Raw genomic sequence first — 27,432 nt, forward strand, 5'->3', positions numbered from 1 at the left:
TCAACCAGGGCCGTAAGTACGTGTGTGCCAGGTGTACCTGGCATACAGCGCAGTTGCCCTGAGGACGCAACGGCCAGCGGCTTGTAATGAGTCAAATTGACTCATTACAAGCCGCCTCTTCGAGAAGCCAGTCAGTCTTAAAGACGATGCACAGGTTTGAAATTATATACTAGAATTAAATGAACCAACCAACCAATAAACACTCAATAATGTCTAGGGGCTAGGGAGACCAAAAGGCAGATGATTATAATTGGCTGGAGGTGCGCCACTAAGCATGGGTTACAATTAGTGATGTGCACCGGACATTTTCCGGGTTTTGTGTTTTGGTTTTGGATTCGGTTCCGCGGCCGTGTTTTGGATTCGGACGCGTTTTGGCAAAACCTCACCGAAAAATTATTGTCGGATTCGGGTGTGTTTTGGATTTGTTTTTGTTTTTTTACAAAAAACCCTCAAAAACAGCTTAAATCATAGAATTTGGGGGTCATTTTGATCCCATAGTATTATTAACCTCAATAACCATAATTTACACTAATTTTCAGTCTATTCTGAACACCTCACACCTCACAATATTATTTTTAGTCCTAAAATTTGCACCGAGGTCGCTGGATGGCTAAGCTAAGCGACACAAGTGGCCGACACAAACACCTGGCCCATCTAGGAGTGGCACTGCAGTGTCAGGCAGGATGGCACTTCAAAAAAATAGTCTCCAAACACAGTGGCGTAACTAGAAGTTTTTCTCCCCCAAGCCAAAAAATTCTTCGGCGCCCCCCCCCCCCCCCCCAATCCCCCATCCCCCACAATTGGCACTATGAAAGGGACAAACATGCGTGCGCCGAAGGCGCGCGCCGCCAAAAAGGGTGTGTGGCTTCATTGGAATGGGCGTGGCTTTGCATAAAGGGGCGTGGTATTGCAGGAAATTACTTCCTTATACCCCAGTTTTGCAACCTGCACGCCCAGACGTTAGCCACCACTGGAAAGAAAAATAATCCTGATTTATGCCCCTTACATTATTTGTCATTTTTCCTCCTTATAGTAATGCCCAGTATACATTATGCCACATACTGCAATGGCCCTTAGACATTATTCCACGCACAATAATGCACATGACACAATATGCACACACCATAATGCCCCCGACACATTATGCCACACACCGTAATGCCTGTGACACATTATGCCACACACCGTAATGCCTGTGACACATTATGCCACACACCGTAATGCCTGTGACACATGACGACAGGAATCGCAATGCCCGTTATACATTATGCTACACACTGCAATGCCCCTGATACATTATAGCACATACAATGTCTGTGACACATTATGCCACACACCGTAATGCCTGTGACACATTATGCCACACACCGTATTGCCTGTGACACATGACGACAGGAATCGCAATGCCCATTATACATTATGCTACACACTGCAATGCCCCTGATAGATTATAGCACATACAATGCCTGTGACACATTATGACACACACTGCAATGACCCTGAAACATTATACAACATACCACAATGCCCGTGATATAGTATACAACACACAGTAATGCCCGACACATTATGACACATACCGCAATGTCCGTGATATATTATGCCACACACTGCAATGATCCTGAGACATTATACCACATATCACAATGCCCGTGATATAGTATACCATACACCATAATACCTGTGACACATACCGCAATGCCCGTTATACATTATGCCACACTGCAATGCCCCTGAGACATTATACCACATACCACAATGCACGTGATATAGTATGCCACACACCGTAATGCCTGTGACACATTATGACACACACCGCAATGTCCGTGATACATTATGCCACACACCGTAATGCCCATTACACATTAAGTCCTACAGTAAGGCTTCTAATTACTTTTAAATTACCTGCTCGTTGCCAGGGGTTTCATGCACTGGGTGTCATGCTCGTTGCCAGGGGTTTCATGCTCTTGGTTCCATGCACGGTGCCAGGGGTTTTCATGCTCAGGGTGTCATGCTCGTTGCCAGGTGTTTCATGCACTGGGTGTCATGCTCGTTGCCAGGAGTTTCATGCACTGGGTGTCATGCTCGTTGCTAGGGGGTAGTGCATGTTGCTAGGGCTGTGCTCCCAGTGCCACATATGTCCCCAGTGCCACATATTCCCCCACGGTGCCAGGTACTCACATGCCCCCAGTGCCACATATGCCCCCAGTGCCAGATATTCCCCCACAGTGCCAGGTGCTCACGTGCCCCCAGTGCCAAATATAGCCCCCCCCATGTGCCAGGTACACATGCAGTGCCATATATCCCCCTCAGTACCCCCCCAGTGCCATATATGCCCCCTCAGTGCCATATATGCCCCCACACTTCCCCCCAGTGCCATATATACCCCCTCAGTGCCCCCCCAGTGCCATATATGCCCCCTCAGTGCCCCGTGCCATACATGCCCCCTCAGTGCCATATATGCTCCCTCAGTGCCCCCTGTGCCATACAAGCCCCCCCAGTGCCATATATGCCCCCTCAGTGCCCCCTGTGCCATACATGCCCCCTAAGTGCCAGATATGCCCCCTGTGCCATACATGCCCCCTCAGTGCCATATATGCCCCCTGTGCCATACATGCCCCCTCAGTGCCATACATGCCCCCTCAGTGTCCCCTGTGCCATACATGCCCCCTCAGTGTCCCCTGTGCCATATATGCCCCCTCAGTGTCCCCCCCCCTCGCTGCTGTGAAGGAGGAACAAGGAGGGCACAGCGCGCGCCTCTCTCATGTCCCTCCTGCATCTCCGTCTCTCTGGTCTAATAAAGGAAGTGCCGGTTCGTGAGCCAATCAGAGCTCACGAACGGCACTTCCATTATTAGACCAGACGGACGGAGACGCAGGATGGACACTGGAGAGGCGCGCGCGGCGCGCTGTGCCCTCCGTGTCCCGTTACAGCAGGGAGGGAGAGGAGACAGCAGACTGACATGCGGACGCTCGTCCGCATGTCAATCTGCTCTAAATCAGTGGCGGCGCCCCCGCAGCCCCTCGCCCCCAAGCCACCGCGAGGCCTGCGGGGGCAGTAGTTACGCCACTGCCCAAACAGCACATGATGCAAAGAAAAAAAGAGGCACACCAAGGTCGCTGTGTGACTAAGCTAAGCGACCCCAGTGGCCGACACAAACACCTGGCCCATCTAGGAGTGGCACTGCAGTGTCAGACAGGATGGCAGATTAAAAAAATTGTCCCCAAACAGCACATGATGCAAAGAAAAAAAGAGGCGCAATGAGGTAGCTGTGTGACTAAGCTAAGCGACCCAAGTGGCCAACACAAACACCTGGCCCATCTAGGAGTGGCATTGCAGTGTCAGACAGGATGGCACTTCAAAAAAATAGTCCCCAAACAGCACATGATGCAAAGAAAAAAAGAGGCGCAATGAGGTAGCTGTGTGACTAAGCTAAGCGACCCAAGTGGCCGACACAAACACCTGGCCCATCTAGGAGTGGCACTGCAGTGTCAGACAGGATGGCAGATTAAAAAAATTGTCCCCAAACAGCACATGATGCAAAGAAAAAAAGAGGCGCAATGAGGTAGCTGTGTGACTAAGCTAAGCGACCCAAGTGGCCGACACAAACACCTGGCCCATCTAGGAGTGGCATTGCAGTGTCAGACAGGATGGCACTTTAAAAAAATAGTCCCCAAACAGCACATGATGCAAAGAAAAAAAGAGGCGCAATGAGGTAGCTGTGTGACTAAGCTAAGCGACCCAAGTGGCCGACACAAACACCTGGCCCATCTAGGAGTGGCACTGCAGTGTCAGGCAGGATGGCACTTAAAAAAAATTGTCCGCAAACAGCACATGATGCAAAGAAAAAAAGAGGCGCACCAAGGTCGCTGTGTGACTAAGCTAAGCGACACAAGTGGCCGACACAAACACCTGGCCCATCTAGGAGTGGCACTGCAGTGTCAGGCAGGATGGCACTTCAAAAAAATTGTCCCCAAACAGCACATGATGCAAAGAAAAAAAGAGGCGCACCAAGGTCGCTGTGTGACTAAGCTAAGCGACACAAGTGGCCGACACAAACACCTGGCCCATTTAGGAGTGGCACTGCAGTGTCAGGCAGGATGGCACTTCAAAAAAATTGTCCCCAAACAGCACATGATGCAAAGAAAAATGAAAGAATAAAGAGGTGCAAGATGGAATTGTCCTTGGGCCCTGCCACCCACCCTTATGTTGTATAAACAGGACATGCACACTTTAACGAACCCATCATTTCAGCGACAGGGTCTGCCACATGACTGTGACTGAAATGACTGGTTGGTTTGGGCCCCCACCAAAAAAAGAAGCAATCAATCTCTCTTTGCAAAACTGGCTCTACAGAGGCAAGATGTCCACCTCATCATCATCCTCCGATTCCTCACCCCTTTCACTGTGTACATCCCCCTCCTCACAGATTATTAATTCGTCCCCACTGGAATCCACCATCTCAGGTCCCTGTGTACTTTCTGGAGGCAATTGCTGCTGGTGAATGTCTCCACGGAGGAATTGATTATAATTCATTTTGATGAACATCATCTTCTCCACAATTTCTGGAAGTAACCTCGTACGCCGATTGCTGACAAGGTGAGCGGCTGCACTAAACACTCTTTCGGAGTACACACTGGAGGGAGGGCAACTTAGGTAGAATAAAGCCAGTTTGTGCAAGGGCCTCCAAATTGCCTCTTTTTCCTGCCAGTATACGTACGGACTGTCTGACGTGCCTACTTGGATGCGGTCACTCATATAATCCTCCACTATTCTTTCAATGGTGAGAGAGTCATATGCAGTGACAGTAGACGACATGTCAGTAATCGTTGGCAGGTCCTTCAGTCCGGACCAGATGTCAGCACTCGCTCCAGACTGCCCTGCATCACCGCCAGCGGGTGGGCTCGGAATTCTTAGCCTTTTCCTCGCACCCCCAGTTGCGGGAGAATGTGAAGGAGGAGATGTTGACGGGTCACGTTCCGCTTGACTTGACAATTTTCTCACCAGCAGGTCTTTGAACCTCTGCAGACTTGTGTCTGCCGGAAAGAGAGATACAACGTAGGTTTTAAATCTAGGATCGAGCACGGTGGCCAAAATTTAGTGCTCTGATTTCAACAGATTGACCACCCGTGAATCCTGGTTAAGCGAATTAAGGGCTCCATCCACAAGTCCCACATGCCTAGCGGAATCGCTCTCGTTTAGCTCCTCCTTCAATGTCTCCAGCTTCTTCTGCAAAAGCCTGATGAGGGGAATGACCTGACTCAGGCTGGCAGTGTCTGAACTGACTTCACGTGTGGCAAGTTCAAAGGGTTGCAGAACCTTGCACAACGTTGAAATCATTCTCCACTGCGCTTGAGTCAGGTGCATTCCCCCTCCTTTGCCTATATCGTGGGCAGATGTATAGGCTTGAATGGCCTTTTGCTGCTCTTCCATCCTCTGAAGCATATCGAGGATTGAATTCCACCTCGTTACCACCTCTTGCTTCAGATGATGGCAGGGTAGGTTCAGGAATGTTTGGTGGTGCTCCAGTCTTCGGCACGCGGTGGCTGAATGCCGATAGTGGCCCACAATTCTTCGGGCCACCGACAGCATCTCTTACACGCCCCTGTCGTTTTTTAAATAATTCTGCACCACAAAATTTACAAAAACATGGGACGTGCTGGAATTTGCCCAGATGTAATGCACGCACAATATTGGTGGCGTTGTCCGATGTCACAAATCCCCAGGAGAGTCCAATTGGGGTAAGCCATTCTGCGATGATTTTCCTCAGTTTCCGTAAGAGGTTGTCAGCTGTGTGCCTCTTCTGGAAAGCGGTGATACAAAGCGTAGCCTGCCTAGGAACGAGTTGGCGTTTGCGAGATGCTGCTACTGGTGCCGCCACTGCTGTTCTTGCTGCGGGAGGCAATACATCTACCCAGTGGGCTGTCACAGTCATATAGTCCTGAGTCTGCCCTGCTCCACTTGTCCACATGTCCGTGGTTAAGTGGACATTGGGTACAACTGCATTTTTTAGGACACTGGTGACTCTTTTTCTGAGGTCTGTGTACATTTTTGGTATCGCCTGCCTAGAGAAATGAAACCTAGATGGTATTTGGTACCGGGGACACAGTACCTCAATCAAGTCTCTAGTTGCCTCTGAATTAACGGTGGATACCGGAACCACGTTTCTCACCGCCCAGGCTGCCAAGGCCTGAGTTATCCGCTTTGCAGCAGGATGACTGCTGTGATATTTCCTCTTCTTCGCAAAGGACTGTTGGACAGTCAATTGCTTACTGGAAGTAGTACAAGTGGTCTTCCGACTTCCCCTCTGGGATGACGATCGACTCCCAGCAGCAACAACAGCAGCGCCAGCAGCAGTAGGCGTTACACTCAAGGATGCATCGGAGGAATTCCAGGCAGGAGAGGACTCGTCAGACTTGCCAGCGACATGGCCTGCAGGACTATTGGCTTTCCTGTGTAAGGAGGAAATTGACACTGAGGGAGTTGGTGGTGTGGTTTGCAGGAGCTTGGTTACAAGAGGAAGGGATTTAGTTTTCAGTGGACTCCTTCCGCTGTCACCCAAAGTTTTTGAACTTGTCACTGACTTCTGATGAATGCGGTCCAGGTGACGTATAAGGGAGGATGTTCCTAGGTGGTTAACGTCCTTACCCCTACTTATTACAGCTTGACAAAGGCAACACACGGCTTGACACCTGTTGTCCGCATTTGATAGAAATAATTCCACACCGAAGAGCTGATTTTTTTTGTATTTTGACCAGGCATGTCAATGGCCATATTCGTCCCACGGACAACAGGTGTCTCCCCGGGTGCCTGACTTAAACAAACCACCTCACCATCAGAATCCTCCTTGTCAATTTCCTCCCCAGCGCCAGCAACACCCATATCCTCATCCTGGTGTACTTCAACAGTGACATCTTCAATTTGACTATCAGGAACTGGACTGCGGGTGCTCCTTCCAGCACTTGCAGGGGGTGTGCAAATGGTGGAAGGCGCAAGCTCTTCCCGTCCAGTGTTGGGAAGGTCAGGCATCGCAACCGACACAATTGGACTCTCCTTGGGGATTTGTGATTTAGAAGAACGCACAGATCTTTGCTGTGCTTTTGCCAGCTTAAGTCTTTTCATTTTTCTAGCGAGAGGATGAGTGCTTCCATCCTCATGTGAATATGAACCACTAGCCATGAACATAGGCCAGGGCCTCAGCCGTTCCTTGCCACTCCGTGTCGTAAATGGCATATTGGCAAGTTTACGCTTCTCCTCAGACACTTTCAATTTTGATTTTTGGGTCATTTTACTGAACTTTTGTTTTTTGGATTTTACATGCTCTCTACTATGACATTGGGCATCGGCCTTGACAGACAACGTTGATGGCATTTCATCGTCTCGGCCATGACTAGTGGCAGAAGCTTCAGCACGAGGTGGAAGTGGATCTTGATCTTTCCCTATTTTAACCTCCACATTTTTGTTCTCCATTTTTTTATGTGTGGAATTATATGCCAGTATCAATAGCAATGGCCTACTACTATATATACTGCGCACAACTGAAATGCACCACAGGTATGGATGGATAGTATACTTGACGACACAGAGGTAGGTACAGCAGTGGCCTACTGTACCGTAATGCTATATATTATATACTGGTGGTCAGCCAACTGAGCAAAACTGTAATGCACCACAGGTATGGATGGATAGTATACTTGACGACACAGAGGTAGGTACAGCAGTGGCCTACTGTACCGTACTGCTATATATTTTATACTGGTGGTCAGCAAACTGTGCAAAACTGAAATGCACCACGGGTATGGATGGATAGTATACTTGACGACACAGAGGTACGTACAGCAGTGGCCTACTGTACCGTACTGCTATATATTATATACTGGTGGTCAGCAAACTGTGCAAAACTGAAATGCACCACAGGTATGGATGGATAGTATACTTGACGACACAGAGGTAGGTACAGCAGTGGCCTACTGTACCGTACTGCTATATATTATATACTGGTGGTCAGCAAACTGTGCAAAACTGAAATGCACCACAGGTATGGATGGATAGTATACTTGACGACACAGAGGTAGGTACATTAGTGGCCTACTGTACCGTAATGCTATATATTATATACTGGTGGTCAGCAAACTGTGGAAAAATGAAATGCACCACAGGTATGGATGGATAGTATACTTGACGACACAGAGGTAGGTACAGCAGTGGCCTACTGTACCGTACTGCTATATATTCTATACTGGTGGTCAGCAAACTGCAAAACTGAAATGCACCACAGGTATGGATGGATAGTATACTTGACGACACAGAGGTAGGTACAGCAGTGGCCTACTGTACCGTAATGCTATATATTATATACTGGTGGTCAGCAAACTGTGCAAAAATGAAATGCACCACAGGTATGGATGGATAGTATACTTGACGACACAGAGGTAGGTACAGCAGTGGCCTACTGTACCGTACTGCTATATATTATATACTGGTGGTCAGCAAACTGTGCAAAACTGAAATGCACCACAGGTATGGATGGATAGTATACTTCACGACACAGAGGTAGGTACATTAGTGGCCTACTGTACCGTACTGCTATATATTATATACTGGTGGTCAGCAAACTATGCAAAACTGAAATGCACCACAGGTATGGATGGATAGTATACTTGACGACACAGAGGTAGGTACAGCAGTGGCCTACTGTACCGTACTGCTATATATTATATATGTTATGATTCCAGCACTCCTGGCCAGAGGAGATCTTATGACAATGACCGGAGCACTGGAATGGAATGCTGGGAACGGGAGCAGGAAAGAATAATAGCCCCTGGCGCCCTAACTCTGTTGTCTCACCCGTGCTATCGGAAATCCCTTGCGAGACTATGGTTTCTTGAGCCCTTGGCAGCCGCGTTTGAAGGGCGGATTATGTCTGCCCAACTCCGATGCCCCCCGGTCTTAATGAGAGACAAAGGGAAATCCGAGGCAGGATGATAACAAGAGGACCTCTAGCTAACAACAGGCCAGGGGCTACGAGCTAACTAAAAAACCTAAAGTATGTGCGGAAAAACCGCCAGGGAAAAGGACAACCAAAATCCACTTGTCCAATACTCCTACCCGGCACCGCCGGATACCAGAGTGGACCTGTGGAAGCGGAACCCTCCGCAAAATGCTCCAAACACAAATAATAAAGGGTAAAGCGGCCGAGCCGCTACACACGGCAGAGCCGCGACTCACGAACACCACTGGATGTTAAACGGTGATCGGTCAGGACTCCAGGGACGAGATGATAACTCCCGAGTACAGGACTTCAGAGGACTGGAACGACCGGATACAGCAAGACTGGAAACAGACTCTCAGCAACCAAAGACAGCATGCAGGAAGCTATTACCGGCGTCTGTGAGAAGCCCTGAGAGTGTATTTAAACAGGAGTCCTCCAATCAGCTGCTGACAGAGCTGATTAGAATGAATGCCATGCAGCTGCCTTGCTGCACGGCCAGAGATCAGGTGCACCTATTAATTAAACAGGACCCAGCAACGGGGAACGCGGTCCGCCAGTGGCGTCCCCGTTGCTAGGGTCCGTGCGGCTCAGCGCGCCCGGCGTCTAGCGTTGCTAGGGAGCCGGCGGCTGTACGCGCATGGCGTCCCTAGTTGCTAGGCGCCGGGCCGCGCAGACGAGCGGACCCCGGCGCCTGACAGTACCCCCCCTTGAGGAGGGGTCAAGGAACCCATAAAGCCAGGTTTCCGAGGAAATTCCCGAAAAAATGTCCTCTTGAGCCTCGGGGCATGAAGATCCTTATCCAAGACCCAAGACCTTTCCTCCGGACCATAGCCTCTCCAGTGCACCAGAAAATAAAGCCGGCCCCGGGACAATTTGGAATCGAGAACCTTCTCCACCAAGAACTCCTGTTGTCCCTGTACATCCACCGGAGATCTACCCTGAGAGATCCTCCTTGGAAATCTACTGGAAGAAACATATAGTTTCAACAGGGAGCAATGAAACGTATTTCCAATCCTAAGAGATCTTGGTAAACGTAACCGGAAGGCAACTGGGTTGACTCTTTTAATAATAAGAAATGGCCCAATAAATTTGGGTCCCAATCTAGCCGAGGATTGTCGAAGCCTGATGTTACGAGTCGACAACCATACCCTATCTCCCACCTTAAAAGTGCAAGGACGTCGAAGCCTGTCAGAAAATTTCTTCTCTCGAAAGGCCGCTTTTCTGAGAGCAAGGTGCACTTTTTTCCAAATGGCTCTGAGATGGGAGGTTAAGGTTAGCGGGGAGACTGAGGAATGATGAAAAAAAGAATTAGCTCTGGGGTGAAAACCAAAAACTGAAAAGAATGGAGACACTTTAGTGGAGGAATGACAGGAATTATTGTAAGCAAACTCCGCCAACGGAAGAAACTCGGACCAATCATTCTGGAGTTTGGCTGAATACAAACGCAAATACTGTTTCAATGATTGGTTAACTCGCTCGGTTGGCCCGTTGGATTGTGGGTGGTAACCGGATGTTAACGACAATTTCATCTTTAATGAAGCACAAAAACACTTCCAGAATTGTGCGATGAATTGTGGACCCCGATCAGAAACAATATCAGTAGGCAACCCATGAAGTCTGAAAACATGGCGGAGAAACAAAACTGCCAACCCTTGGGCAGATGGCAGTCGGGGAAGAGCAATGAAATGAGCCATCTTGCTAAAACGGTCCACTACCACCCATATGACTCGGAATCCGGCTGAAAGGGGAAGGTCTACCACAAAATCCATGGAAATATGAGACCATGGCCTGAGAGGGACATTTTAGGGCATAAGTTGCCCGATAGGCAAGGAACGGGGAACCTTATGCTGTGCACAAACCTGACATGAAAAAACAAACTCCTTAACGTCTTTAGAAAGACCAGGCCACCATACTGAGCGGGAGACTAACTCCAAAGTCTTAGAGATTCCCGGATGCCCGGAAACTTTGTTATCATGGAATTCAGTCAAAACAGTAGCTCTCAAAAACTCAGGGACGTAAAGACGACCAGCAGGAGTATTTCCAGGAGCTTGGTGTTGAAGCTGTTTTAACTGGGTAAATAAATCTTGTGTGAGGCCTGCCCAAATGACCGAAGATGGAAGTATGGGAGTAACAGGACTGCTATTGTGAACCGGAAGAAAACTGCGTGACAGGGCATCAGCCTTGGTATTCCTGGAACCAGGCCTGAAAGTGATTATGAATTTGAAACGAGTAAAAAATAAAGCCCAACGTGCCTGCCGGGCATTAAGCCGCTTTGCTGATTCGATGTATTGCAGGTTTTTATGGTCAGTCAATACTGAAATGGTATGTTTTGCTCCCTCCAGCCAATGCCTCCACTCCTCGAAAGCCCACTTTATCGCCAGTAACTCCCGATTACCAACGTCATAGTTGGATTCAGCGGAGGAGAATTTCCTGGACATAAAGGCACAAGGATGTAACTCCAGAGACTCCGGATCCTTTTGAGAAAGGATAGCCCCCACTCCAACCTCCGAGGCATCAACCTCCACAACAAAGGGCAATTCCGGATTGGGATGTCTGAGGACTGGAGCCGAGACAAAGGCTTGTTTCAAGGCCCGAAAGGACAACTCTGCTTCACGCGACCAGTTGGTAGGATCCGCTCCTTTCTTTGTCAGAGCTACAATGGGAGCAACCAGGTCAGAAAAAGAATGAGTGAACCTCCTATAATAATTCGCAAACCCTAAAAAGCGCTGAATTGCTTTTAAATTGGTGGGTTGCGCCCAACTAAGGATGGCCTGGAGCTTCTTTGGTTCCATGGAAAATCCCTGAGGGGAAATAATGTACCCTAAAAAAGATACCTCCGTGACATGAAACTCACACTTCTCCAGCTTGGCATATAAATGATTCTCACGTAACTTCTGAAGAACCAGACGCACCTGGGTAACATGTTGTTCCATTGATTCAGAATAAATCAGGATGTCGTCTAAGTAAACGACCACGAATTTCCCTAGGAAGTCACGGAGCACATCATTAATGAGGTCTTGAAAAACTGCTGGAGCATTGGACAAGCCGAACGGCATCACCAGGTACTCGTAGTGACCTGACTGAGTACTGAAGGCCGTCTTCCACTCATCTCCAGATTTGATTCGGATGAGGTTGTACGCTCCTCTAAGGTCAATTTTAGAAAAAAATCACAGCCGAACGTAGCTGATCAAAGAGTACAGATATCAGCGGCAAAGGATAAGTATTTTTAACTGAGATCTTATTCAGGGCTCTAAAGTCAATGCAAGGTCTAAGCGAGCCATCCTTTTTCTCCACAAAGAAGAAACCTGCACTTAAAGGAGATTTTGATGGTCTAATAAATCCTTTTCCTAGGCTCTCCTTAACATAATCATTCATGGCCGCAGTTTCTGGCCCGGATAAAGCATATAATCTTCCCTTTGGTAATGCGGCACCAGGAATAAGCTCAATAGCACAATCATACGGCCGATGAGGAGGCAGAATGTCCGCATTGCCTTTGGAGAACACATCAGCAAACTCCTGGTATTCCACAGGAATGAGTTCAGGAATGGCAGCTGCTACTCTGACTGGAAACGTAATACATTCCCTATCACAAAAGGTACCCCATTGTGAAATCTCCCCCGACCGCCAATCAATGGTGGGATTATGAAAGGCCAGCCAAGGGTGACCCAGAACTACTGGAACTGCTGGGCAATGAGTAAGGAAGAACTCGATTTTTTCAGAATGTAGAGCTCCTACTGTAAGTAATACAGGGGGTGTACGTAGAGAAATAACCCCATTGGACAGTGGACTCCCATCTAAGCCATGCATGCTGACACACCTACCCAAAGGTAACTGAGAAATGCCTAAGGCCTTAGCCCAAGTTAAATCCATAAAGTTTCCTGCAGCTCCACTGTCAACAAAAGCCGACACCGAAGAACTGAGGCTGCCAAAGGAAACTTTAACTGGGACTAAAAGGGAGTTATTCGAGGAGATAAGCTGCAGACCTAGGTGAACCCCCTCACAATTCACCTGGTCAAAGCGTTTCCCGACTTGTTCGGACAATTACGAGAAAAATGTCCCTTACCCCCACAGTACAGGCAAAGACCAGAATTTTGCCTTCTGGCTCTTTCTTCAGGAGACAGCCGGGAGAGACCCATCTGCATGGGCTCCTCTACGTCCTCAGGAATGGAATATACACACGGACTTGACCTTACAGGTGCTCCTTTTTCAGCCCTCCGCTCTCTGAGACGACGATCTATCTTAATAGAAAGCTCCATGAGCTTATGGAGAGTCTCAGGAGCGGGGTACTGAAGGAGACTGTCTTTTATAGACTCTGATAAGCCGAGGCGAAACTGACTGCGCAGGGCTGGGTCATTCCAGCCACAGTCGTTCGACCAACGGCGAAACTCCGTACAATAAACCTCCACAGGATTTCTACCCTGTCTGAGAGCGCGCAACTGACTTTCAGCGGACGCTTCTCTATCAGGGTCATCATACAAGAGCCCTAAAGACCCAAAAAAAGCGTCCACTGACAACAATGCCGGATCCTCTGCTTTTAAACCAAATGCCCAGGTCTGAGGATCCCCCTGGAGCAAAGAAATAATAATCCCGACCCGCTGAGATTCAGTACCCGAGGAAATCGGTCTTAAACGAAAATAAAGTTTACAGGATTCTTTAAAATTAAAAAACTCTTTCCTATCACCAGAAAAACGGTCAGGCAAATGCATCTTTGGTTCAGGAACTACCTTCGGGGAAGCTCGCAAAAGATCTTCCTGCGACTTCACCCGAAGAGAAAGATCCTGAACCATCTGAGTAAGTTCTTGAATCTGGCTGACTAAGAGCTGACCAGGATTTGGCCCTAAACCTGTAGGATTCATGAGGCCGATAAACTCTCACAAAACTGAATAAGAAAAAATTAAACCCTGTTTAATTTTAAGTTTTGGTAGGGCCGGTAATAATGTTATGATTCCAGCACTCCTGGCCAGAGGAGATCTTATGACAATGACCGGAGCACTGGAATGGAATGCTGGGAATGGGAGCAGGAAAGAATAATAGCCCCTGGCGCCCTAACTCTGTTGTCTCACCCGTGCTATCGGAAATCCCTTGCGAGACTATGGTTTCTTGAGCCCTTGGCAGCCGCGTTTGAAGGGCGGATTATGTCTGCCCAACTCCGATGCCCCCCGGTCTTAATGAGAGACAAAGGGAAATCCGAGGCAGGATGATAACAAGAGGACCTCTAGCTAACAACAGGCCAGGGGCTACGAGCTAACTAAAAAACCTAAAGTATGTGCGGAAAAACCGCCAGGGAAAAGGACAACCAAAATCCACTTGTCCAATACTCCTACCCGGCACCGCCGGATACCAGAGTGGACCTGTGGAAGCGGAACCCTCCGCAAAATGCTCCAAACACAAATACTAAAGGGTAAAAGCGGCCGAGCCGCTACACACGGCAGAGCCGTGACTCACGAACACCACTGGATGTTAAACGGTGATCGGTCAGGACTCCAGGGACGAGATGATAACTCCCGAGTACAGGACTTCAGAGGACTGGAACGACCGGATACAGCAAGACTGGAAACAGACTCTCAGCAACCAAAGACAGCATGCAGGAAGCTATTACCGGTGTCTGTGAGAAGCCCTGAGAGTGTATTTAAACAGGAGTCCTCCAATCAGCTGCTGACAGAGCTGATTAGAATGAATGCCATGCAGCTGCCTTGCTGCACGGCCAGAGATCAGGTGCACCTATTAATTAAACAGGACCCAGCAACGGGGAACGCGGTCCGCCAGTGGCGTCCCCGTTGCTAGGGTCCGTGCGGCTCAGCGCGCCCGGCGTCTAGCGTGGCTAGGGAGCCGGCGGCTGTACGCGCACGGCGTCCCTAGTTGCTAGGCGCCGGGCCGCGCAGACGAGCGGACCCCGGCGCCTAACAATATACTGGTGGTCAGCAAACTGTGCAAAACTGAAATGCACCACAGGTATGGATGGATAGTATACTTGACGACACAGAGGTAGGTACAGCAGTGGCCTACTGTACCGTAATGCTATATATTATATACTGGTGGTCAGCAAACTGTGCAAAACTGAAATGCACCACAGGTATGGATGGATAGTATACTTGACGACACAGAGGTAGGTACAGCAGTGGCCTACTGTACCGTAATGCTGTATATTATATACTGGTGGTCAGCAAACTATGCAAAACTGAAATGCACCACAGGTATGGATGGATAGTATACTTGACGACACAGAGGTAGTTACAGCAGTGGCCTTCTGTACCGTACTCCTATATATTATATACTGGTGGTCAGCAAAATTATGCACTGTACTCCTACTATAAACTGTCTACAATGCAGCACAGATATGGAGTGTTTTTCAGGCAGACAACGTATACTGGTGGTCACTGGTCAGCAAAACTCTGCACTGTACTCCTCCTATATAATATTATACTGGTGGTCCCCAGTCCCCACAATAAAGCAGTACACTGAGCACAGATATGGAGTGTTTTTCAGGCAGACAACCTATACTGGTGGTCACTGTCAGCAAAACTCTGCACTGTACTCCTGCTATATAATACAGCTGCTCCCCAGTCCCCACAATTAAGCAGTGTGAGCACAGATATATGCAGCACACTGAGCACAGATAAGGAGCGTTTTTTTCAGGCAGAGGACGGATAAAACTGGTGGTCACTGATCAGCAAAACTCTGCACTGTACTCCTCCTATATTATACAGCTGCTCCCCAGTCCTCCCCACAATTAAGCAATATAGCACAATCAAGTTCAACAATAAACGGAGAGGACGCCAGCCACGTCCTCTCCCTAACATTTCCAATGCACGAGTGAAAATGGCGGCGACGCGCGGCTGCTTATATAGAATCCGAATCTCGCGAGAATCCGACAGCGGGATGATGACGTTCGGGCGCGCTCGGGTTAACCGAGCCATACGGGAGAATCCGAGTATGCCTCGGATCCGTGTAAAAAGGGTGAAGTTGGGGGGGGTTCGGTTTCCGAGAAACCGAACCCGCTCATCACTAGTTACAATGCGTTTCTTTAGAAGTTATCAGTGTAGGCCTAACACTAAAAAGTGCTTAGTGTGTGGCGCACTCTTTTAAGTTGATATGATAGAGAACTAAGTTAAAACTTTACTTTTATTAATTTATTAAAATAAATCTCTTAACCAGGCAAAATGTCCATTTGATAGCCTGAGAGTATATGAAATTATTGCCTGATTGCTTGAATCAATTATTCAATATAGCTATGGCAATGTTTAATTATACTGGACCTTACGAAATATAATAAAGTATTTTTGTTATATCAGCTCTTATTTGGTATCTATATATAGAGATCCCCTTAGATTGATGGTCTCTTTACAAGAATCTGATAATGAATAGTTCCCTATGGAGTATATGCTCCAGTATAAAGATCAACAATAATTACCATTGACAGATATAGGTACAGTATAAACATATTTATCACTTAGGATTAAGGGCTGAAGTATGTGATGCCCTTATATCAGTCTGTTTTTACAAGGCTAAATAACCCTGAATGACCAAAAAGTGGATCTAGTGGAACATACAATTGTATCAACTTGATGGAAATAACGTATCACAGTGTGTTTCAAAAATAGATACTGTTTTCTCTTCAAGGATGACACCCCGAAGCAGATTAAACAGATATAAATATATTCCTTATGCAAAGGAAGAGGATTATATTGTTAAATTCCTCAAGAACTGAGATAATAAACAGTATCCTAAGGTTAGAAGTCACGACCTTGAATCAAACTGTGACTGCTAGGCCCTATACACTAGCCGATCCGCCGCCGAGCTGCCCGACGGCGGATACGGCCGACGAGCGACCCGGCGGCGGGGGGGCAGTGACGGGGGAGTGAAGTTTCTTCACTCCCCCCGTCACGCGGCTGCATTGAAGTGCAGGCAAATATGGACGAGATCGTCCATATTGGCCTGCATGCACAGCCGACGGGAGACCAGCGATGAACGAGCGCGGGGCCGCGCATCGTTCATCGCTGGAGTCTCCACACTGAAAGATATGAACGAGTTCTCGTTCATTTATGAACGAGATCGTTCATATCTTTCAGAAAATCGGCCAGTGTGTAGGGCCTAAAACGGACCATATTGAGATGATATGTGGTATCCTAAGATAGATCTGTTCAGTTGAGACTAAATGCTCCTAAAGGAATTGAGCACTGTTGGGAGTACGACTGTATCCACTGTAAAAATGGTATGTTTTAACAGGATGGCCTGTCAGACAAACTGATATATTAAATACTAGCCGCCTCTGTTGTGTGCGCCGCGCTGGTGAGGAGAGCAGCAGCACCGGAGGCAGCGGAGAAGGAGGAGGAGGGAGGGGGACTGGAGCCGCAGCAGCGCTATGTAATTGGTAGAAGCGCCCTGCAGCAGTCCCCTTTCCCGTATTGGCTGCCCGGCGCTGCTGTGAATGCTGGGATGCAGTTCCTTCATCCCAGCATTCACAGCAGCGCCGGGCAGCCAATACGGAAGGAGAGGGGACTGCTGCAGCGGCGCCTCTACCAATTACATAGCGCTGCTGCGGCTCCAGTCCCCCTCCCTCCTCCTCCTCCTCCTCCTCTCCTGCCTGCACCGAGGGATCTGCCAGCACGAGGAGACTGAATGCCAGCGGGGAGAGATGGCAAGTATCTCTCTCTCTCTCTCTCTCTCTATTTCTCTATCTATTCTGTCTGCCGCAATGTGTAAAAAGGGGGACTGGCTGCCGTAATATGTAAAAAGGGGGATGCTGTCTGCCGTAATGTGTATAAAGGGGGACACTGTCTGCCGTAATGTGTAAAAAGGGGGACGCTGTCTGCCGTAATGTGTAAAAAGGGGACGCTGTCTGCTGTAATGTGTAAACAGGGGACGCTGTCTGCCGTAATGTGTAAAAAGGGGGACGCTGTCTGCCATAATGTGTAAAAAGGGGACGTTGTCTGCCGTAATGTGTAAAAGGGGCTCTACCTGGTATAGTGGCACTAATGTGCAGCGTAATCTGAATAATGGAGACTACTGTGCACCGTAGTATGAATCTGTATTATTTTGTGACAACGCCCCTTCCCCATGAAGCCACGCCCCTATATATTTTTTGCACGTCTACGGCGCACACTGCCCCTATCTTGCATGAAGGGGGGGCGCCAATGCCGTTTCTTGCACACAGAGATAAAATGCCTAGTTACGGCACTCCTATCAACTATAGAGGCTTTTATCTAGTCAAAAATATTGTACAGGGAGACCCACATTTCTACGATGGTGGGACATCTTCCAGCAGATCCATACCAAAAGGAAACAGAAGAGAATAGCAGTGGAGAGAGACAGCAGAAGAAGTTAGAAATAGAGAACAATGAGAAGGGAAGAGGGTAGTTGGAGAGACTATGGGGGTCATTCCGAGTTGTTCGCTCGTTATTTTTTTCTCGCAACGGAGCGATTAGTCGCTAATGCGCATGCGCAATGTCCGCACTGCGACTGCGCCAAGTAAATTTGCTATGCAGTTAGGAATTTAACTCACGGCATTACAAGGTTTTTTCTTCGTTCTGGTGATCGTAATGTGATTGACAGGAAGTGGGTGTTTCTGGGCGGAAACAGGCCGTTTTATGGGTGTGTGTGAAAAAACGCTGGCGTTTCTGTGAAAAACGCGGGAGTGGCTGGAGAAACGGGGGAGTGTCTGGGCGAACGCTGGGTGTGTTTGTGACGTCAAACCAGGAACGACAAGCACTGAACTGATCGCACTGGCAGAGTAAGTCTCGAGCTACTCAGAAACTGCACAGAGAAGTCTTTTCGCAATATTGCGAATCTTTCGTTCGCAATTTTGATAAGCTAAGATTCACTCCCAGTAGGCGGCGGCTTAGCGTGTGCAAAGCTGCTAAAAGCAGCTTGCGAGCGAACAACTCGGAATGAGGGCCAATGTCCGCAGTGCGACTGCGTCAAGTAAATTTGCTATGCAGTTAGGTATTTTACTCACGGCATTACAAGGTTTTTTCTTCGTTCTGCTGATCGGAGTGTGATTGACAGGAAGTGGGTGTTTCTGGGAGGAAACTGGCCGTTTTATGGGTGTGTGCGAAAAAACGCTACCGTTTCTGGGAAAAACGCGGGAGTGGCTGGAGAAACGGAGGAGTGTCTGGGCGAACGCTGGGTGTGTTAGTGACGTCAAACCAGGAACGAAACTGACTGAACTGATCGCAGTTGCCGAGTAAGTCTGGAGCTACTCAGAAACTGCTAAGAAGTGTCAATTCGCAATTCTGCTAATCTTTCGTTCGCAATTTTGATAAGCTAAGATTCACTCCCAGTAGGCGGCGGCTTAGCGTGTGCAAAGCTGCTAAAAGCAGCTTGCGAGCGAACAACTCGGAATGACCCCCTATGGACAAAATAGAAAGATGTCATAAAGATGAGAGAGATGAAAAAATAAGGAAAGGAAACTGAGCAAGGTAAAGACTAGAATACAACAGTAAAGCAGAAGGTGATAAAGTTAAAGCACAAAACATTGGCCCTCATTCCGAGTTGGTCGGTCGCAAGGCGAATTTAGCAGAGTTGCTCACGCTAAGCCGCCGCCGCCTACTGGGAGTGAATCTTAGCTTCTTAAAATTGCGACCGATGTATTCGCAATATTGCGATTACTAACTACTTAGCAGTTTCAGAGTAGCTCCAGACTTACTCTGCCTGTGCGATCAGTTCAGTGCTTGTCGTTCCTGGTTGACGTCACAAACACACCCAGCGTTCGCCCAGGCACTCCCACCGTTTCCCCGGCCACTCCTGCGTTTTTTCCGGAAACGGTAGCGTTTTCAGCCACACGCCCCTGAAACGCCGTGTTTCCGCCCAGTAACACCCATTTCCTGTCAATCACATTACGATCGCCGGAGCGAAGAAAAAGCCGTGAGTAAAAATACTTTCTTCATAGTAAAGTTACTTGGCGCAGTCGCAGTGCGAACTTTGCGCATGCGTACTAAGCGGATTTTCACTGCGATGCGATGAAAAAGAACGAGCGAACAACTCGGAATGAGGGCCATTGTCTTACATTTACATCACAACATTACTACCCGACCGTTCCACCCTGGCAAAGTTCAAAAACGAAAAACCTCCACTACCAGGACACAAACCAGTATAACACTAAAACTACACACACAAAACACTCCCCTAAAGAGCTGATTGGTTAAGCGACAACTGACCATGGGGGTCATTCCGAGTTGATCGCTAGGTGCATTCGCTCGCTGTGCAGTGATGAGGCAAAAAAACGGCACTTCTGCGCATGCGGCGCAATGCACACGTGCGTCGTACTTTTACAATGGCCGATGTAGTTTCACACAGGGTCTGGTGAAGTTTTTCAGTTGCACTGCTGGCCGCAGAGTGATTGACATGAAGTGGGCATTTCTGTGTGTCCACTGACCGTTTTCAGGGAGTGTTCGAAAAAACGCAGGCGTGCCAGGAAAAACGCAGGCGTGCCAGGAAAAACGCAGGGCGTGTTCGTGACGTCAAAACAGGAACTGAATAGTCTGAAGTGATCGCAAGCGCTGAGTAGGTATTGAGCTACTCTAAAGGGGTCATTCCGAGTTGTTCGCTCGTTATTTTTTTCTTGCAACGGAGCGATTAGTCGCTAATGCGCATGCGCAATGTCCGCAGTGCGACTGCGCCAAGTAAATTTGCTATGCAGTTAGGAATTTTACTCACGGCATTACGAGGTTTTTTCTTCGTTCTGGTGATCGTAATGTGATTGACAGGAAGTGGGTGTTTCTGGGCGGAAACTGGCCGTTTTATGGGTGTGTACGAAAAAACGCTACCGTTTCTGGGAAAAACGCGGGAGTGGCTGGAGAAACGGAGGAGTGGTTGGGCGAACGCTGGGTGTTTTTGTGACGTCAAACCAGGAACGACAAGCACTAAACTGATCGCAGATGCCGAGTAAGTCTCGAGCTACTCAGAAACTGCACAGAGATGTATTTTCGCAATAATGCGAATCTTTCGTTCGCAATTTTAAGAAGCTAAGATTCACTCCCAGTAGGCGGCGGCTTAGCGTGTGCAAAGCTGCTAAAAGCAGCTTGCGAGCGAACAACTCGGAATGACCCCCTAAAACTGCACAAAAAACTTTGCCGCTGCTCTGCGATCCTATCGTTCGCACTTCTGCTAAGCTAAAATACACTCCCAGTGGGCAGCGGCATAGCGTTTGCGCGGCTGCTAAAAACAGCTAGCGAGCGAACAACTCGGAATGAAAACAACTCTCAATAATATATTATCACTTTCCAGAGACACAATATCCAGGCACAGACTAGGGATTTATTTACGAAGCGTCGGGTTGTAAAAAAACGTTGCTTCTGATCGTGGTTCTGCCCGAAATTTAAAAGGACAATGCTTTTACCATACCTCCCGTTTTTCAGGCACTGTGCCGCCTTCCCCACCCATGTGCCGCAGTGTCCCGCAATGGGGGAGGGGGGGAGTTGGGAGGCCCCCTCTCACTTGCTGCTCTGTACGCGCATGGTGTCTACTCTGTGGACAGAGGGACTGGGGTCCCAGAGCACTGAACGTGCCCCCTTAGTGATAAAGACAGGGATATTATTGCACTTGCTTGTTTTTCCTGAAATCCAAGCTCCCCCCCATATGAGACCATATCTCCTTTTTGAGGCGCAGGCATCTTCGACATGAGTCCCGATTTTAATTTGTGAGCATTTAGGAGGTATGCTTAAGTTATATTAGCCATGTCTGCCTAGTGGAAGCATTGCCCTTTTAAATTGCAGACATACACATCTTCAGAAAACCTGGGAATCATAACCCGCTGCTTAGTTATTTAATCCATAACACGCATATAAAATGCATTTTGTTCTTCTTCCAATAAGGTTGTGATAGAGGCGATGTGTGGAAGTCCGTGAATATTGTCATTTACCGGTATCCAGACTCCGCAGACTGTAATGATATAAAAACAGAGTATCAGTGCCCAAAGCCATCCTAACTAGGACATCTCAGCTGGAGAAAGCTGTGTGGCTGAGGGATGATGCTGTCCTGTAGGGCGTTTATTGTTTTGGAATTTGTAACTTATTATTACTATGAATCAAGGGGTGGAAGAGAGAACAGCCGCGTCTTTCGGCTGCTGATAGTTTCTCTTCTAAAAAACAATAAATAAATGTGACAGGAAGCATGAACAATCCGTACTGGGTTTATTGAGTGAAATCTGCACATCCCGTCCTTGGTTCATGGCGTGTTGCACAAAGATAGTCTCCCAGAGGATAAATATCATGTCAAAGCGAGAACACAATTTCACTTTATCTCTGGCACTACAACTTGAAAACTTGAATTAAATTGTTCATATACACAGTACATATATGTGTATATATGTGTTTACATATATGTGTATATATGTGACTATATATATATATATATACTGTATATATATATTATAAATAGGGGGGGTTGTTCAATTAATCCCAATCATTCTTCGGATTAAAAATACGGGCTGATACTGTATCATGATTTTAGCCCGATAGTGAGTATCGGCCTATCCTATTACAGCCCATTTTCTTCATCCGAAAAATGTGCCATAATCTCCCAATAAGACAGGGGATCCAGGATACGTTCCTGGACCCCTGTGTTATCAAGAGTCTTAAGGGTTACTTATCAAGGACTATGCTTCACGTGCCTGGGCATGATACCCGATAAGTGCCAGCATTGGGAGATCAGGACACCAGGGGCTAGGAGGATTGTCCCTTTGAATTGCCTGATAGGACTCTGTTTACATTCGATAGGACTTCTGAGTCTGGAAAGAAAAAAGGTGGTGGTCTCTGCCTATATATGCATGATCGATGGTGTTCCAACGCGGATCTGATTGAGACCCTTTGTTCTACTGATTTGGAACTCATGCTTATGAGGTGTAGACCATTTCATTGGCCCGGGAACTTGCGGTGGTTTTTGTAGCCGCAGTGTACATTCCCCCGCAAGTGAATATTGCCTTGGCATTAGATATCTTGCTTATTTCTTTTTCCAAACAGATGACCTTACACCCGGACTGTGCATTTATTGTTGCCGGTGATTTCAATCAGGCAAATTTAAGATCTGTGTTTCCCAAATTTGTACAGAATGTTTTGGTACCAACTCGGGGGGCTAACACTCTTGACCATGTTTATACTAATGTTAAACATGCATACAAATGTCTTTTGTGTCCTCATATTGTGCAGTCCGATCACTCATCACTCTGGTTAATTCCCAGATATTTGTCGGTATTAGGGAGTGATCAACCAATTAATAAGGAAGTTGAGATCTGGCCAGAGGGAGCTTTATTAAGTTTGCAGGGTTGCTTCGAGTGTACCGACTGGGATCAGTTTATTGAGGAGGCTACTGGGGATTTAGGTGTTGATAACGATTGTTTGGCATCAATGGTGTCACTGTATATCAATTGTTGCATAGAAAGTGTTACTAAGAGGAAGTTAGTTCGTATCTTCTCAAACGACAGACCTTGGATGAACAGTGAGGTTCGTTCCCTATTGAGAGCTACGGATAGGGTGTTTAGAGTAAAATATATATTAGCTTATACGATTGCCCGTTCTAACTTAAAAAAAGGTATTCGTCTTGCTAAGGAAGCTTATTCGAGTAAGACTGAAAACCATTTTATGGAATCAGGTGATGCAAGAACGATGTGGAGGGGAATTAAATGCATCTCTGATTACAAAAGTTCTACTTCTGCCAGGACAGGCGGTCCTTTGGCTGATGAGCTAAATCATTTTTATTGTACGCTTTGAAGAGGTTGACTTTTCTACTGGTAATTCCTCTATATTCCACTCAGTTTTTTGACCCTGACTGAAGTTGAGGTTAGGAATTGTTTCAGCAGAACGAACATAATAAAGGCTCCTGGACCGGATTATATTCCAGGCAGAGTATTACGGGCGTGTGCTGAGCAGCTGGCAGGAATTTTTACAAAGATTGTTGACTTTTCATTGAGCCAATGCACTGTTCCAATAAGACTGCGTCGGTCATTGGTCTGAACGACTATAGGCCGATTGCTCTCACTTCATTGATTATGAAATGTTTTGAGAGAATTGTTTTGGTCCATCTAAAAAGTGTCATCCCATCGGGATTTGACCCTAATCAGTTTGCCTATCGGTCCAACAGATCAACTGATGACGCAGCTCTTATGGTGCTTCATAGAGTACTTTGTCATCTTGAAAATAGAAACACCTATGCTAGATTGTTATTTGTGGATTACAGTTCCACCTTTAACACGGTAGTGCCGGCGGTGCTAGTAAAAAAGCTTTTAAAGATCGGATATGATACGGCCATATGTAATAGGCTGTTGGATTTCCTGACAGATCGCCCACAGACAGTCAGACTGGGCTCTGACTTATCTTCGGAACTGGTGTTAAACGTAGGAGTTCCGCAGGGTTGTGTTTTATGTCCCTTCTTATATTCTTTGTATACCTCCGACTGTGAGTCTAATTCGGAGACAATCTCTGTGATTAAGTTTGAGGATGATACCACTCTGGTGGGTTTGATAACCGGTGGAGATGAGAGTGGTTATAGAGAGGAAGCGAGAAGGCTCGCTGAGTGGGGGGTAAAAAACAACCTGTTATTAAACGGTAAGAAAACTAAGGAGGTTGTGATAAATTTTAGGAAATCTAAAAAAACTAGCATCTGCCCGTTGATTTTGAATGGTGAGGAGGTGGAAAGGGTCACCGATGTGAAATTTTTGGGGATCAAATTCACGGAGGATTTATCATGGTCCTTGCATATCACGTCAGTGGTTGGGAAATCTCAGCAGCGTCTTTTTTTCTTACGGAAGCTGCGAGTAGGAGGTCTACTCTTGTTAACTTTTATTGCTGCGTGATTGAGAGCTTGCTGACCTACGCAATCACGGTGTGGTATGGTAATGACAAGTGGTCGGATCTTGTTGCCTTGGAAAGAGTGATTAAATCTGCGGAGAGGATCATTGGCCAGCCCTTGCCTAGGTTGGCGGATGTATTCACCATGAGGAGTCTGTTGAAGGCAATCAAGATGATTGAAGATAGGGGTCACACCAGTGATATGTTTTTTCCCCTTTTACCATCGGGAGACGTTATAGGTGTTTAAGATGTCGTATCACTAGGTTAATGAATACTTTCTTTCCTTCTGTGATTGTTGGTTTGAATTCTCAACTTTGCTAAACTTATGTGACTATGTGATGAATTTTATCTGGTGTATATGACATGAGAACTGTATGTAATTTCGCTTTACATGTCCATGTACAGTGACAATAAATTATTCTTATCGTATCTGCATTATTTTTCTCTTGGCAATGCCCCATAGATTCTCAGGAAAAGGCCATTCAAAAGTGTGGGGGTGCTTCACAAGGAGTGGACTGAGGCTGGAGTTAGTGCATCAAGAGCCACCACACACAGACGGATCCTGGACATGGGCTACAAATGTCTTATTACTCTTGTCAAGCCGCTCCTGAACAATAAACAACATCAGAAGTGTCTTACCTGGGCTAAAGAAAAAAATAACTTGTCTGTTGCTCAGTGGTCCAAAGTCCTCTTTTCTGATGAGAGCAAATGTTGCATCTCATTTGGAAACCAAGGTCCCAGAGTATGGAGGAAGAATGGAGAGGCACACAATCCAAGAAGCTTAAAGTCCAGTGTGAAATTTCCACAGTCTGTGTTGATTTGAGGAGCCATGTCATCTGCTGGTGTTGGTCCACTGTGCTTTGTTAAGTGCAGACTCAATGCAGCCGTCTACCAGAACATTTTAGAGCATTTTATGCTTCCTTCAGCAGACAAGCTTTATGGCGATGCTGACTTCATTTTCCAGCAGGACTTGGCAGATGCCCACACTGCCAAAAAGTACCAAAACCTGGTTCAATGACCGTGGGAGTACTCTGCTGGATTGGTCAGCAAACTCGCATCACCTGAACCCCATAAAGAATCTATGGGGCATTACCAAGAGAAAGATGAGAGACATGAGACCGAACAATGCAGATGAGCTGAAGGCCGCTATTGAAGCATCCTGATCTTCCATAACACCTCAGCAGTGCCACAGGCTGATAGAATCCATGCCACGCCGCATTGAGGCAGTAATTCATGCAAAAGGGGCCCAAAACCAAGCACTGAGTACATATGCATGATTATACTTTTCAGAGGGCCGACATTTCTGTATATAAAATCCTTTTTTATTGATTTTATGTAATATTCTAATTTTCTGAGATTTTGGATTTGTGGTTTTCTTAAGCTCTTAACCACAATCATCAAAATTATAACAAATAAAGGCTTGAATTATCTCACTTTGCATGTAATGAGTCTATATTATATATTAGTTTCACCTTTTAAGTTGATTTACTGAAATTAATGAACTGTGGCACGATATTCTAATTTTCTGAGTTTCACCTGTACTTCCACACGTGGGTGTCCACGGAACCCATAGAGTGGAAATAGAACCCGTGGCAAGTGCAACAAGCCCGCAAAGGGCTTGTTGCGCTCATCCCCCTCCCTGCCGCCGGCCATCTCGATGCCAGGTTACCGGCGTTGGTATGGTGACCGACGTTCTCCTGCTTGCCGGTCATGCATACCCAACCCTTCTGGCCACATGGCGCCCAACTTTCCATGTCAGAATGACGGTAACTGAAGTAACTCCTTACAGATTGTAAATACTGTGCGGGTGGTTATTACAGCAATTCTCCTCTGTGCAGGAAAATCCATTGGCCACAATGATAAATAGTTACTATAAAAAGTAACCTGATCAGGGAGCTTTATAAATAATTACCTTAAGTCAATATATACATGGAACGAGAGCCCAAACAACAGAAACGCAGTAACTCGGGCCGGCACGCATATGTAAGGAAAACGTGTTCCCGAGCTGTGGCATAATAGTTTTATTTTGCTAAATTGTGCATTTTAGGGAATTAATGACCAGGAACCGATTGCTTTTATGAGAGCATATGGCGGTTTTGCATTAGTATATTGGGCAATTGAAACATATTTTCTAATGCTAAAAAGGAACAAGCTGCCACATGCATGGTTTACATGTTATGAATTGTGCCATAAGCTGTTCCTGTATAACATAGAGGTGCCTCAGGCGTTTAGTGTGAGCTAATCCCTAACAATACAAAGCGGCATGACGGCAGAAAATCCCCGCTAATTAGTACCGGACTTTGGAAGTGGAATATAGCTGAAGAATTCACATTAGAAGCAGTGGCAAACAAAGTATTTCTAAAGGGTGGTTTCCAAATGCAATCTACAAATATCCCACTCTGCGGAACATAGAATACAGTATAGATGATATATAGAATAGGCTGTATCAAACATATTTAAATAATATAAATAAGATAAGTGGTCAGGAAAAGGTTAAACATACTATAATAAATAAATGCACTTTCTAGGCACACATTCTCCCACCTTATGGTAAGGCTCCTGTATCTTCTTTCTGGTAGCTACTCTTTGGTCCAGTGCACTGAATGAGGGCTCAGAACCACACACACACAGCAAACTTGGTAGAAAAAGCTGCTACCA

This window comes from Pseudophryne corroboree, chromosome 1 (assembly GCF_028390025.1).
Source record: "Pseudophryne corroboree isolate aPseCor3 chromosome 1, aPseCor3.hap2, whole genome shotgun sequence".
NCBI classification, from domain to species: domain Eukaryota; kingdom Metazoa; phylum Chordata; class Amphibia; order Anura; family Myobatrachidae; genus Pseudophryne; species Pseudophryne corroboree.